At 40.1% G+C, this 15,452-nt stretch overlaps 1 long non-coding RNA gene across 1 annotated transcript in view; it reads right to left on the minus strand.

The window, feature by feature from the left end:
- Window positions 1-15,452, minus strand: part of LOC111752159 (uncharacterized) — a 58,946-nt gene that overhangs the window by 1,119 nt on the left and 42,375 nt on the right. The window lies entirely within an intron of this gene.

Below are 15,452 nucleotides of genomic sequence, written 5' to 3' on the forward strand. Positions count from 1 at the left end.
TCTGCTTTGCCAGATACATGCTGATGTTTCCGGCCTCTCTTCATGCTCCTATTCTGTTACTACTCCAAGCTCTCACTCATTCCTAGGCCTTCAAGTGCCACCTCTGTGCCGATGACTCCCACACATAAACCCACCCCAAGCCCCCTTATAAATCCAAGTTCCTATCAGACATGTCTAAGTCAACATCCATAGATTTACTCAAACACAGAAAACTTTTTTTTTTATTGTTATTATATCCACCTCTGAATAAAAACATCCCCAAACCTGCTGTTATCTGGGTAAATGGTGCCATTAAGCTATGCTACTTCCATAAAGCTACTCTAGATAAAGTAGCTTTGTGATTTTTTTAATTAGCTGATTAATATTTGATGTATTTTAATACTTACGGTATTGATTATTCACGAGAGGCCAAGCCTTTGTAAAGGGCTTCATTGTTTCCAAACAATACATAAAGTTAACATAACACGGAGACAGAAGTAGCAGGGGAAAATGGAAATGAAGACAGAAAGTTTAGTATTGTCCTTAACGTCTCCCTCTCCTCTACCTCCTGCATCAATTAGCGAACTAGTTTTCTCATTAAAATTCTTGCCCACATCTTCTGGTGTGTCCCAGGTGTGAGCCCTAAGTATCCCCCTGGACTAGCGCACTCTTCCCCTAAGTGGCCTCCCTGCTTCCATTTTGTGCACTGTCCGCATAGCTGATGCAGAGGAAACGAAAATATGAAAAATCCAGTCCTATTACTCCCCTACTTAAAACTCTTCTGTGGTTCCCCATTACATATCTGATGAATTCCAAACTTATTCACCTACAAGGGACGCTACTTGATGTAGTAGACGGCATCTTCGACCACTTCCCTTAAATCCATGAGTGTGATAAAGTATTATAGTGGGCTTGATCACGATTCATTTCCTCCCTAAGCTTTGTAGCTGCCTCTCTATGGCAGGTGCTGTCATGTTGTATTCATTATCTCATTTATTGATCACAATAGGTTTCGGAAGTAGGTTCTCACATCATCCCCATTTTGTAGATAATGAAACTGAAGGACAGAGAGGTTCAGTAGCTTGCTGAAGATCACACAAGTAACGGAGCAGGCAAATAAATAATCTATGGTAACCTAACTCAGTCATCCACTTCTTAAACCATCTATCCAAGGGGCTATACTTCTTAATCTGGACTCCATTGTCTGCCCAGGAATAAGCCAAAGACTACATTGAAACTGTTGTATGTATTTTTCTAGGGAGAACCACAGGTTTCATAAGACTGGGAAAGGAATCCATGACACAAATAAGATGGACAAAAAGAAAACAGACAAAACAAAACAAGAGCCTGCTACATGATTAGAATTTCCAGAAGCTGGAAAGTGACTTTGAGAAATTTTTTGTGGGAGGCTTTGAAGGTTGTAGGACTTTGGAGCCTTTTCTGTTACCATCATTAGCTTGTTTAGGAACCCATCACTTCTATGAGTTTTTCCCTGTATTAATTAAACTTCCTCTCAATAGGGCATGGACATGGTACCGCCAAGGCAAGTGTAGCGGTCTGTCCAGAGAGTTGGGAGCATCAAAAGAATGCTTTCGGCACAAAGGTGAGGTGTGCCTTTGGATGTAACGATTGAGGGTCAACTAGCTCACCTTCGACAAAAACAAAAAAACCCATTGCCATAGAGTCGATTCTAATTCATAGCGACTCTATAGGACAGAGTAGAACTGCCCCATAAGGTTTCCAAGGAGTGCCTGGTGGATTCGAACCACCGACCTTTTGGTCTGCAGCCAAATTCTTAACCACTATGCCACCAGGGTTTCCATTTCCTTTGACAAAGCACCCGAATAAATACAAGTCCCAACCATTCAGAAGTCCTTCAGGTAATGCTGTTGCCCAAGTCCAGTAATGCACATGGAAGGCTGAGTCACATACAGATTCTGCCTGGTACAAGCTTCCTCAGTTGAGGTGGGTGTCTTCTCCAGGCCTGGATATTTGCAAAGTGCCTCGCTTGCCTTGATTAATGACTCTCTCTATAAAGCCAGTTTTGGTGATGACATGACAAAACTCCTCTGTCGCCCTGTGTTAACAGTACAGCGGGACCATTAGCTACTGGCATTTATCCCAAAGTTGCTCTGAAGACTTAAGAGGAATTCTGATGAAATGTAAAACATTCATCAAAAAAGGAACACAACAGATTTGTCAAAGCCCATGCCCAGAACTTCCAGGTAACATATACTGTCCCTCACTAGGAAAGATAACATTTTGCATGCTTAGGAACAAAATCCTTTTGGATTATCATTTTTTTTTTTTATCTTTCCTGTGTTTTACAATTTTTAAGTTATGAACATGTACTATTGTAAGAAGGGAAAAGAATTCATAAGCATTTTTCTTTTTGATTTTTCTAAAGTCATGGATTAGTGCGAGTCCCAAAGGTGGTTCATTATCATAATCAACAGGGGAATTTATTAAAATACAGACCAGACCTACTGAATCAGAATCCCTCGTGCCACTGGGTCTGAAATCTGGGGAACTGGCATCCAAAAGTTCAGAAGTTTATGTCAAGACCTCTTACTCATAATGGACACAGTTGATAACCCAACCAGTATATTTCCCATCTTTCTATTCTTAATAGCACTCAGATTTTATTTGGTTAGTCCCTCCTCCCCCATGCAGCGCATATTTTTTTTTCAGAAGTTTAACCTCCCTCTTGCCCCAGTTTGGTCCTTGGTTGGTTTAAGCCAAGCATAGGCTCAATGGTAGACTCATGGCCTGGGCAATTGGGGTTCATCTCAGGACTCCTGCTCAGAACGCTGAAACAGAAACTCTTTGTGTCTCACCAGGATTGCACAAGGAAGCCCACAGTTACAACGATTACGGCAGCCTTCTTAAAACCATGAGGGGAACCGGCCTTGGGAGAAAACAACACCATGGAAACCAGAGTGGAGAGATGGAAAGAAACTGAGCCCTTGATGATACCACCATGCTGCTGGATCAACCAACCATGGAGGCTTTATTGCCTCTTGATGCTCAGGTACACGAAACAATAAATCCTCTTCATTGAAAAGGTCAATTGTAATTAGATTGTCTTGTTTTTGCAACATATAATCTTAACTGATGCACAATCTCTTAAACAGTTCTTCATTCCAGCTGCAACACAGTGTATCAACTGCTTTAATTTAATCTAGCACTTGATTGGAACACCCAGGATCAACTCTAATTACCTTCACAGACATCAAATAACATTTACTTAAAAAAACAAAAACCTGATGCAGTACACTTAATGTCTTTCTCTTCATCAACAGTCATGACCATTGTCCCTCCATAACAACACCTTGGCTTTAGTGTTGTGCACCTTGAAACGGTCTCTTGACTCTATCTCAGCTCCTCTCTCACATCTACTAGTCCTACCTGGTTGTTACTAGTTCTGTCCTGTTGTCTCTGACCTGGACTTTGTCTCCTTCACAACCATTTTGGGTCAATCCTCTATTGAGATAGTCTGTAATTTTTTGGTTCACTTTTACCCCAGACGATGGCTTTCAGATATGTTCATTTTCTCTTCCATCTACCATGAGCTAGTTCCACTTCTCAGATTGCTAGGATGCATGAATCCTGGGGTGCACTCACTACTCTGGTAGGAAGATGGACTGGTCTGGTCTGTAGATGCTGGAACTACAATAAATTATAAGTGTCAGTGTCTATTTATAAATAAAAAGAGATCATTGGGTTGGAGATTACTCAGATCTTTTCCAATTTTAAGATTTAAGAGGCTAGAAGACATAGCCCTTACTCTTTAGGTACTTAAAAGCCCAGTACTGAGAAGGATTCTGGAGATTACAGGACTCAGTAATCAACATTTTCACATAGCACTTTTCTGTTCAACGGTTGAACATTATCAAGCCCACTCAGTGTTCCTTAGAAATAGGACACACATTACTTAGCATTCTCAGCTTTATTTTTCAGAATGTAGGGCACATTCTTTTTGCTGATACAAAAATGGTCTAAGATATAATATCCTATAATATCACTCTCCAAGATAGCTCCATCAGTAGTCCCATCATCAACAGGAGAATTTTTTCCGTGTCATAAAAAGCCACCAGGAATTTATTCATTCCCTGACTCTGCAGTCCCACTACTTGTGTCTGTCCCATATCCTACATTCTGAACTATTCAAACAACAGCAGCTCCTGGATGTCACTATTTTAATTTGCCTTCTTCTTTTCTGTTTTCTCTAACTAGCATACCCTTACCATTGTTCATCCGATGGACAAAAACTGGAAATAATCCAATTGTCCATCAATGATAGAGTGAATAAATAATAATATCAGTAGCAGAATACTACTCATCAATAAAAAGAGCAATCTCTTACTACACAGAATAACATATACGAACCTTACAGACATGATAAAGAGCAAAAGAAGCCAAACATCAAAGAGTAGATACTGTATGCTTGCATTTATATGAAGTTCAAAAACCGGTAAAAATGAATCTATGGGGACAGAAATCAGAATTGTAGTTTCTTCACTTTTCCTAGTCTTCTTTCTACCCTTTGCTTCCATTATCTATCCAGCCAAGCACAACTATATCATAAAAAAAACCCAGTGCTGTCGTCATAGTGGATTTCAAAGTAGTCCCCAAATAATAGAAGTCAAAAAAGGAGGGAAATGTAACACATTTCTTTAAAAATAATTAGTACAGCCACATATTTATTTACATTACACCTCATTTTCAAAAAGAATTCTAGTCAGCTTACAAAAATGCAAGATTAAACAAAAGTTGAGGAAATTGTTGAGGAGGGAAATTGAGGACTGGAAGAATAAGACGATACTAGAGAATGGGTCCCACCATGTGTCTGTCAGTGAGTGTGTCGTACTGTGGTGGCTTGGGTGCTGCTGTGATACTGGAAGCTTTGCCACTGGTATCTCAAATACCAACAGGGTCACCCTTGGTGGACAGGTTTCAGTGCAACTTCCAAACTAAGACAGACTAGGAAGAAGGATCTGGCAGTCTATATCTGAAAAAAAAAAAAATGGCCAGTGAAAACATTATGAATACCAGTGGAATCTTGTCTGATACAGTGCCAAAGATGAGCCCCTGAAGTTGGAAGGCACTCAAAAGGCAACTGGGGAAGAGCTACCTCCTCGAAGTAGAGTTGACCTTAATGATGGGAATGGAACCAAACTTTCAGGACCTTCATTTGCTGATGTGGCATGACTCAAAATGAGAAGAAATACCTGCAAACATCCACTAATAATCAGAATGTGGAATGTACGAAGGTATGAATCTAGGAAAATTGGAATTCATCACAAATGAAGTGGAACACATAAACATAGATATCCTAGATGTTAATAAGCTGAAATGGACTGGTATTGGCCATTTTGAACCAGACAATCATATGGTTCACTATTCTGGGAAGACAAAGTGAAGAGGAATGATGTCACGTTCATCGTCAAAAAGAACATTTCGGGGGCCAAGATGGCGGACTAGGTGGAAGCTACTGCGGATCTCTCTTGCAACAAAGACTCGGAAAAACAAGTGAATCGATCACATACATAACAATCTACGAACCCTGAACAACAAACACAGATTTAGAGACGGAGAACGAACAAATACGGGGAGGAAGCGATTGTTTTCAGAGCCTGGAGCCAGCGTACCAGTCAGGTGACCTTCGGCGCCTGATTTGGGGCAGAGCCCAGGGGGGCAGACGGCAGAAACAAGGGGCCCAGCCCTGGCCCCCGAACTCATTCCGGGAGGGGGCCCAGCCGGTTCACGCAGGCGGCGTGGCGGCGCAGCCGGTGGAAGAAGTCCCCGGGAGGCAGTGACTGGTCTTGGAGCGGGGAGAGCAGTGTCCCAGCCGGGGAACCGTCCCGCCGGGATTTTGTCGGGGCGCGGGCACGGCATAAGCGTGGAGAGCTGCTCCACCGCCCCTGAACTAGCCCCGGCGGGGGGCCCAGCTGGTGCGCAGGTGGCGTGGCGACGCGGCTGGCGGGACGGGGAGTCCCCGGGAGGCAGCGACTGATTTTGGAGTCGGGAGTGCACCGTCCCAGTAGGGGAAACGACGTAGGGTGTGGGGCTGGCAGCGGAGGATCTGACCGTGACTCCAGAGGGCCAGACCCCCCGGGGGCAATCTCCACACAGCCAGCACACATAGGCGACATGCCCCGCGGAAATCTCAGATATAATAGTCATTCCAAGCAAGACAAGCAACTCTGGCTATATTCTGAGGTGCTACTCTCCTATCTCTCTCTTCCCTCCCCCACCCTCCCCAGGCGGCTTCATTAACATCCGAATAGCCTGAGCCAGAGGGAGAACTCTGATAGGGATCTGACTGCATTCTTTTTTTAGCGGATTTTCTGGAAAAACTAGTTTCCCAGTGATGGCTCGGAGACAGCAGTCCATATCAAACCACATAAAGAAGCAGACCATGACAGCTTCTCCAACCCCCCAAACAAAAGAATCAAAATCTTTCCCAAATGAAGATACAATCCTGGAATTATCAGATACAGAATATAAAAAACTAATTTACAGAATGCTTCAAGACATCACAAATGAAATAAGGCAAACTGCAGAAAAAGCCAAGGAACACACCAATAAAACTGTTGAAGAACTCAAAAAGATTATTCAAGAACATAGTGGAAAAATTAATAAGTTGCAAGAATCCATAGAGAGACAGCATGTAGACATCCAAAAGATTAACAACAAAATTACAGAATTAGACAACGCAATAGGAAGTCAGAGGAGCAGACTCGAGCAATTAGAATGCAGACTGGGACATCTGGAGGACCAGGGAATCAACACCAACATAGCTGAAAAAAAATCAGATAAAAGAATTTTAAAAAATGAAGAAACCCTAAGAATCATGTGGGACTCTATCAAGAAGGATAACTTGCGAGTGATTGGAGTCCCAGAACAGGGAGGGGGGACAGAAAACACAGAGAAAATAGTTGAAGACCTCCTGACACAAAACTTTCCTGACATCATGAAAGACGAAAGGATATCTATCCAAGAAGCTCATCGAACCCCATTTAAGATTGATCCAAAAAGAAAAACACCAAGACATATTATCATCAAACTTGCCAAAACCAAAGATAAACAGAAAATTTTAAAAGCAGCCAGGGAGAAAAGAAAGGTTTCCTTCAAGGGAGAATCAATAAGAATAAGTTCAGACTACTCAGCAGAAACCATGCAGGCAAGAAGGGAATGGGACGACATATACAGAGCACTGAAGGAGAAAAACTGCCAGCCAAGGATCATATATCAAGCAAAACTCTCTCTGAAATATGAAGGAGAAATTAAGATATTTACAGATAAACACAAGTTTAGAGAATTTGCAAAAACCAAACCAAAGCTACAAGAAATACTAAAGGATATTGTTTGCTCAGAAAACCAATAATATCAGATACCAGCACAATACAAGGTCACAAAACAGAACGTCCTGATATCAACTCAAATAGGGAAATCACAAAAACAAACAAATTAAGATTAATTAAAAAAAAATAATAATACACATAACAGGGAATCATGGAAGTCAATAGGTAAAAGATCACAATAATCAAAAAGAGGGACTAAATACAGGAGGCATTGAACTGCCAATGGAGAGTGATACAAGGCGATATAGAACAATACAAGTTAGGTTTTTACTTAGAAAAATAGAGGTAAATAATAAGGTAACCACAAAAAGGTATAACAACTCCATAACTCAAGATAAAAGCCAAGAAAAACGTAACGACTCAACTAACATAAAGTCAAACACTATGAAAATGAGGATCTCACAATTTACTAAGAAAAACGCCTCAGCACAAAAAAGTATGTGGGAAAATGAAATTGCCAACAACACACATGAAAAGGCATCAAAATGACAGCACTAAAAACTTATTGATCTATAATTACCCTGAATGTAAATGGACTAAATGCACCAATAAAGAGACAGAGAGTCACGGACTGGATAAAGAAACACGATCCATCTATATGCTGCCTACAAGAGACACACCTTAGACTTAGAGACACAAACAAACTAAAACTCAAAGGATGGAAAAAAATATATCAAGCAAACAATAAGCAAAAAAGAAGAGGAGTAGCAATATTAATTTCTGACAAAATAGACTTTAGACTTAAATCCACCACAAAGGATAAAGAAGGACACTATATAATGAAAAAAGGGACAATTGATCAGGAAGACATAACCATATTAAATATTTATGCACCCAGTGACAGGGCTGCAAGATACATAAATCAAATTTTAACAGAATTGAAAAGTGAGATAGACACCTCCACAATTATAGTAGGAGACTTCAACACACCACTTTCGGAGAAGGACAGGACATCCAGTGAGAAGCTCAGTAGAGACGCGGAAGACCTACTTGCAACAATCAACCAACTTGACCTCATTGACTTATACAGAACTCTCCACCCAACAGCTGCGAAGTATACTTTTTTTTCTAGCTCACATGGAACATTCTCTAGAATAGACCACATATTAGGTCATAAAACAAACCTTTGCAGAGTCCAAAACATCGAAATATTACAAAGCATATTCTCAGACCACAAGGCAATAAAACTAGAAATCAATAACAGAAAAACTAGGGAAAAGAAATCAAATACTTGGAAAATGAACAATACTCTCCTGAAAAAAGACTGGGTTATAGAAGACATCAAGGAGGGAATAAGGAAATTCATAGAATGCAACGAGAATGAAAATACTTCCTATCAAAACCTCTGGGACACAGCAAAAGCAGTGCTCAGAGGCCAATTTATATCGATAAATGCACACATACAAAAAGAAGAAAGAGCCAAAATCAGAGAACTGTCCCTACAACTTGAACAAATAGAAAGTGAGCAACAAAAGAACCCGTCAGGCACCAGAAGAAAACAAATAATAAAAATTAGAGCTGAACTAAATGAATTAGAGAACAGAAAAACAATTGAAAGAATTAACAAAGCCAAAAGCTGGTTCTTCGAAAAAATTAACAAAATTGATAAACCATTGGCTAGACTGACTAAAGAAATACAGGAAAGGAAACAAATAACCCGAATAAGAAATGAGAAGGAACCACATCCCAACAGAACCAAATGAAATTAAAAGAATCATTTCAGATTACTATGAAAAATTGTACTCTAACAAATTTGAAAACCTAGAAGAAATGGATGAATTCTTGGAAAAACACTACCTACCTAAACTAACACATTCAGAAGTAGAACAACTAAATAGACCCATAACAAAAAAAGAGATTGAAACGGTAATCAAAAAACTTCCAACAAAAAAAAGCCCCGGCCTGGACGGCTTCACTGCAGAGTTCTACCAAACTTTCAGAGAAGAGTTAACACCACTACTTCTGAAGGTATTTCAAAGCATAGAAAAGGACGGAATACTACCCAACTCATTCTATGAAGCCACCATCTCCCTGATACCAAAACCAGGTAAAGACATTACAAAAAAAGAAAATTCCAGACCTATATCCCTCATGAACATAGATGCAAAAATCCTCAACAAAATTCTAGCCAATAGAATCCAACAACACATCAAAAAAATAATTCACCCTGATCAAGTGGGATTTATACCAGGTATGCAAGGCTGGTTTAATATCAGAAAAACCATTAATGTAATCCATCACATAAATAAAACAAAAGATAAAAACCACATGATCTTATCAATTGATGCAGAAAAGGCATTTGACAAAGTCCAACACCCATTTATGATAAAAACTCTTACCAGAATAGGAATTGAAGGAAAATTCCTCAACATAATAAAGGGCATCTATGCAAAGCCAACAGCCAATATCACTCTAAATGGAGAGAACCTGAAAGCATTTCCCTTGAGAACGAGAACCAGACAAGGATGCCCTTTATCACCGCTCTTATTCAACATCGTACTTGAAGTCCTAGCCAGGGCAATTAGGCTAGACAAAGAAATAAAGGGTATCCGGATTGGCAAGGAGGAAGTAAAGTTATCACTACTTGCAGATGACATGATCTTATACACAGAAAACCCTAAGGAATCCTCCAGAAAACTACTGAAACTAATAGAAGAGTTTGGCAGAGTCTCAGGTTATAAACTAAACATACAAAAATCACTTGGATTCCTCTACATCAACAAAAAGAACACCGAAGAGGAAATAACCAAATCAATACCATTCACAGTAGCCCCCAAGAAGATAAAATACTTAGGAATAAATCTTACCAAGGATGTAAAAGACCTATACAAAGAAAACTACAAAGCTCTACTACAATAAATTCAAAAGGACATACTTAAGTGCAAAAACATACCTTGCTCATGGATAGGAAGACTTAACATAGTAAAAATGTCTATTCTACCAAAAGCCATCTATATATTTAACGCACTTCCGATCCAAATTCCAATGTCATATTTTAAGGGGATAGAGAAACAAATCACCAATTTCATATGGAAGGGAAAGAAGCCCCGGATAAGCAAAGCATTACTGAAAAAGAAGAAGAAAGTGGGAGGCCTCACTCTACCTGGTTTCAGAACCTATTATACAGCCACAGTAGTCAAAACAGCCTGGTACTGGTACAACAACAGGCACATAGACCCATGGAACAGAATTGAGAACCCAGATATAAATCCATCCACGTATGAGCAGCTGATATTTGACAAAGGACCAGTGTCAGTTAATTGGGGAAAAGATAGTCTTTTTAACAAATGGTGTTGGCATAATCGGATATCCATTTGCAAAAGAATGAAACAGGACCCATACCTCACACCATGCACAAAAACTAACTCCAAGTGGATCAAAGACCTAAACATAAAGACTAAAACGATAAAGATCGTGGAAGAAAAAATAGGGACAACCCTAGGAGCCCTAATACAAGGCATAAACAGAATACAAAACATTACCAAAAATGATGAAGAGAAACCAGATAACTGGGAGCTCCTAAAAATCAAACACCTATGCTCATCTAAAGACTTCACCAAAAGAGTAAAAAGACCACCTACAGACTGGGAAAGAATTTTCAGCTATGACATCTCAGACCAGTGCCTGATCTCTAAAACCTACATGATTCTGTCAAAACTCAACCACAAAAAGACAAACAACCCAATCAAGAAGTGGGCAAAGGATATGAACACACATTTCACTAAAGAAGATATTCAGGCAGCCAACAGATACATGAGAAAATGCTCTCGATCATTAGCCATTAGAGAAATGCAAATTAAAACTACGATGAGATTGTATCTCACACCAACAAGGCTGGCATTAATCCAAAAAACACAAAATAATAAATGTTGGAGAGGCTGCGGAGAGATCGGAACTCTTATACACTGCTGGTGGGAATGTAAAATGGTACAACCACTTTGGAAATCTATCTGGCGTTATCTTAAACAGTTAGAAATAGAACTACCATACAACCCAGAAATCCCACTCCTCGGAATATACCCTAGGGATACAAGAGCCTTCACACAAACAGATATATGCACACCCATGTTTATTGCAGCTATGTTTACAGTAGCAAAAAGCTGGAAGCAACCAAGGTGTCCATCAACAAATGAATGGGTAAATAAATTGTGGTATATTCACACAATGGAATACTACACATCGATAAAGAACAGCGACAAATCTGTGAAACATTTCATAACATGGAGGAACCTGGAAGGCATTATGCTGAGCAAAATTAGTCAGAGGCAAAAGGACAAATACTGTATAAGACCACTATTATAAGATCTTAAGAAATAGTAAAAACTGAGAAGAACACATACTTTTGTGGTTACGAGGAGGGGAGGGAGGGAGGGAGGGAGAGGGTTTTTTATTGATTAATCAGTAGCTAAGAATTGCTTTAGGTGAAGGGAAGGACAACACTCAATACATGGAAGGTCAGCTCAATTGGACTGGACCAAAAGCAAAGAAGTTTCCGGGATAAAATGAATGCTTCAAAGGTCAGCGGAGCAAGGGCGGGGGTCTGGGGAACATGGTTTGAGGGGACTTCTAAGTCAATTGGCAAAATAATTCTATTATGAAATCATTCTGCATCCCAGTTTGAAATGTGGCGTCTGGGGTCTTAAATGCTAACAAGCGGCCATCTAAGATGCATCAATTGGTCTCAACCCACCTGGAGCAAAGGAAAATGAAGAACACCAAGGTCACACGACAACTAAGAGCCCAAGAGACAGAAAGGGCCACATGAACAAGAGACCTACATCATCCTGAGACCAGAAGAACTAGTTGGTGCCCGGTCACAATCGATGACTGCCCTGACAGGGAGCACAACAGAGAACTCCTGAGGGAGCAGGAGATCAGTGGGATACAGACCCCAAATTCTCCTAAGAAGATCATACTTAATGGTCTGACTGAGACTAGAGGAATCCCAGCGGCCATGGTCCCCAGACCTTCTGTTGGCACAGGACAGGAACCATCCCCGAAGACAACTCATCAGACATGAAAGGGACTGGTCAGTGGGTGGGAGAGAGATGCTGATGAAGAGTGAGCTAATTATATCAGGTCGACACTCGAGATTGTGTTGGCATCTCTTGTCTGGAGGGGGGATGGGAGGATAGAGAGAGAGGGAAGCCGGCAAAATTATCACGAAAGGAGAGACTGAAAGGGCTGACTCAATAGGGGGAGAGCAAGTGGGAGTACGGAGTAAGATGTATGTAAACTCATATGTGACAGACTGATTGGATTTGTAAACGTTCACTTGAAGCTTAATAAAAGTTAATAAAAAAAAAAAAGAACATTTCAAGATCTACCTGGAAGTACAACACTGCCAGTGATAGAATAATATCCATACACCTATAAGGACAACCAGTTAATATGACTATTATTCAAATTTATGCACCAACCACCAAGGCCACAGATGAAGAAATTGAAGATTTTCCAACATCCACAGTATGAAATTGATTAAACATAAAGTCGAGATGCATTGATAATTACTGGTGATTGGAATGCAGAAGTTGGGAATAAAGAAGGATAGGTAGTTGAAAATTATGACCTTGGTGATAGAGACGACACTGAAGATTGTATGATAGAATTTTGCAAGACCAATGACTTCTTCATTGCAAATAACTTTTTTCATCAACATAAACGGTGACTATATACATGGACCTTGCCAGACAGAATACACAGGAATCTGATTGACTACATCTGTGGAAAGAGACAATGGAAAAACTCAATATAATCAGTCAAAACAAGGCCAGGGTTTGACTGTGGAACAGACCATCAATTGCTCACATGCAAGTTCAAGTTGAAGTTGAAGAAAATTAGAACAAGTCCACAAGAGCCAAAATACAACCTCGGGTATCTCCCAGCTGAATTTAGAGACCATCTCAAAAACAGATTTGATGCATTAAACATTAATAACTGAAGACCAGACAAGTTTTGGAATGACATCAAGGACATCATATATGAAGAAACCAAGAGGTCATTAAAAAGACAAGAAAGAAAAGACCAAAATGGATGTCAGAAGTGATTCTGAAAGTTGCTCTTGAACTCAGAGTAGCTAAAGTAAATAGAAGACATGACGAAATAAAAGAGCTGAACAGAAGATTTCAAAGGGCAGCTGAAGAAGACAAAGGAAGGTATTATAATGAAATGTGCAAAGACCTGGAGGTAGAAAACCAAAAGGGAAGAACATGCTCAGTGTTTCTCAAGCTGAAAGAACTGAAGAAAAAATTCAAACCTCAAGTTGCAATGCTGAAGGATTCTATAGGGAAAATATTAAACAACATACGAAGCATCAAAAGAAGACGGAAGGAATACACAAAGCCACTGTACCAAAAAGAAATGGTGGACATTCAACCATTTCAGGAGGTAGCATATGGTCAAGAACCAATGGTACTGAAGGAAGAAGTTCAAGCTGCACTGGAGGCATCGATGAAAAACAAGGCTCCAGGAACTGACAGAATACCAACTGAGATGTTTCAACTAACAGATTCAGCGCTGAAACACTCACTTGTATATGCCTAGAAATCTGGAAGACAGCTACCCCACCAGCCAACGACAAGAGATCCATATTTGTACCCATTCCAAAGAAAGATGATCCAACAGAATGTGGAAATTATCGAACAATATCATTAATATCACACACAAATAAAATTTTGCTGGAGATCATCTGAAAGCAGTTGTAGCAGTATGTTGACAGGGAACGATCAGAAATTCAAGCCAGATTCAGAAGGGGATATGGAACCAGGGATATCATTGCTGATGTCAGATGGAATATGACTGAAAGCAGAGAACACGAGAAAGATGTTTACCTGTGTTTTATCGACTATGCAAAGTCATTTGGCTGTGTGGATCATATCAAATTATAGACAACATGGCAAAGAATGGGAATTCTAGAACACTTAATTGTGCTCATGCAAAACCTGTACATAGACCAAGGGGCAGTTGTTCCAACAGAACAAGAGGATATTGCATGGTTTAAAGTTAAGAAAGGTTTGTGTCAGGGTTGTATCCTTTCACCATACTTGTTCAACCTGTATGCTGAGCAAATAATCCAAGAAGCTGGACTCTATGAGGAAGAATGGGTCATCAGGATTGGAGGAAGATTCGTTAACAACCTTCAAAATGCAGATGACACAACCTTGCTTGCTGAAAGTGAAGGGGATTTGAAGCACTTATTGATGAAGATCAAAGACTACAGCCTTCAGTATGGATTACACCTCAACATAAAGAAAACAAAAATCCTCACAACTGGACCAATAAGCAACATCATGATAAACGGAGAAAATACTGCTGTTGTAAAGGATTTCATTTTACTTAAACCCACAATCAACACCCATGGAAGCAGCAGTCAAAAAATCAAAAGACACATTGTATTGGGCAAATCTTCTGCAAAAGAATTCTTTAAAGTGTTAAAAAGCAAAGGTGTCACTTTGAGGACTAAGGTGCACTTAATCCAAGCCATGGTGGTTTCAATCGCCTTGTAGGCATGTAAAAGCCGGGCAATGAATAAGGAAGACCAAAGAAGAATCGATGCCTTTGAATTAGAGTGTTGATGAAGAATATTGAATATACCCTGGACTGCCAAAAGAAGGAACAAATCTGTCTTGGAAGAAATACAAACAGAATGCTCATTAGAAGCAAGGATGGCAAGACTGTGTCTCACTTGCTTTGGATGTGTTATCAGGAAGGACCAGTCCCTGGAAAAGGACATCATGCTTGGGAAAGTGGAGGGTCAGCAAAAAAGAGGAAGACCCTCAAAGAGATGGATTGACACGGTGGCTGCAACCATGGGCTCAGGCATGACAACGATTTTGAGGATGGCGCAGGAACAGGCAGTGTTTTGTTCTGTTGTACACAGGGTCACCATGATTTGGAACCAACTGGACAGCACCTAACAACAACAATAGGGAAGAACAGTGCCTTAGAATGGGGAGATATTTTCATCACTGATGAAACTTTCTAAAACTTTAATATTAGTTTCAAGTTGCTGTTATAACTACCTTCCCAGTGGAAACTCCATTATGGAAGGAAACTGCAAAGGAAGGGATGAATTCGAAGACCTATTCGTTTGACATGAGACAAAGG

Source organism: Loxodonta africana, chromosome 27 (genome assembly GCF_030014295.1).
Source record: "Loxodonta africana isolate mLoxAfr1 chromosome 27, mLoxAfr1.hap2, whole genome shotgun sequence".
Classification (NCBI taxonomy): domain Eukaryota; kingdom Metazoa; phylum Chordata; class Mammalia; order Proboscidea; family Elephantidae; genus Loxodonta; species Loxodonta africana.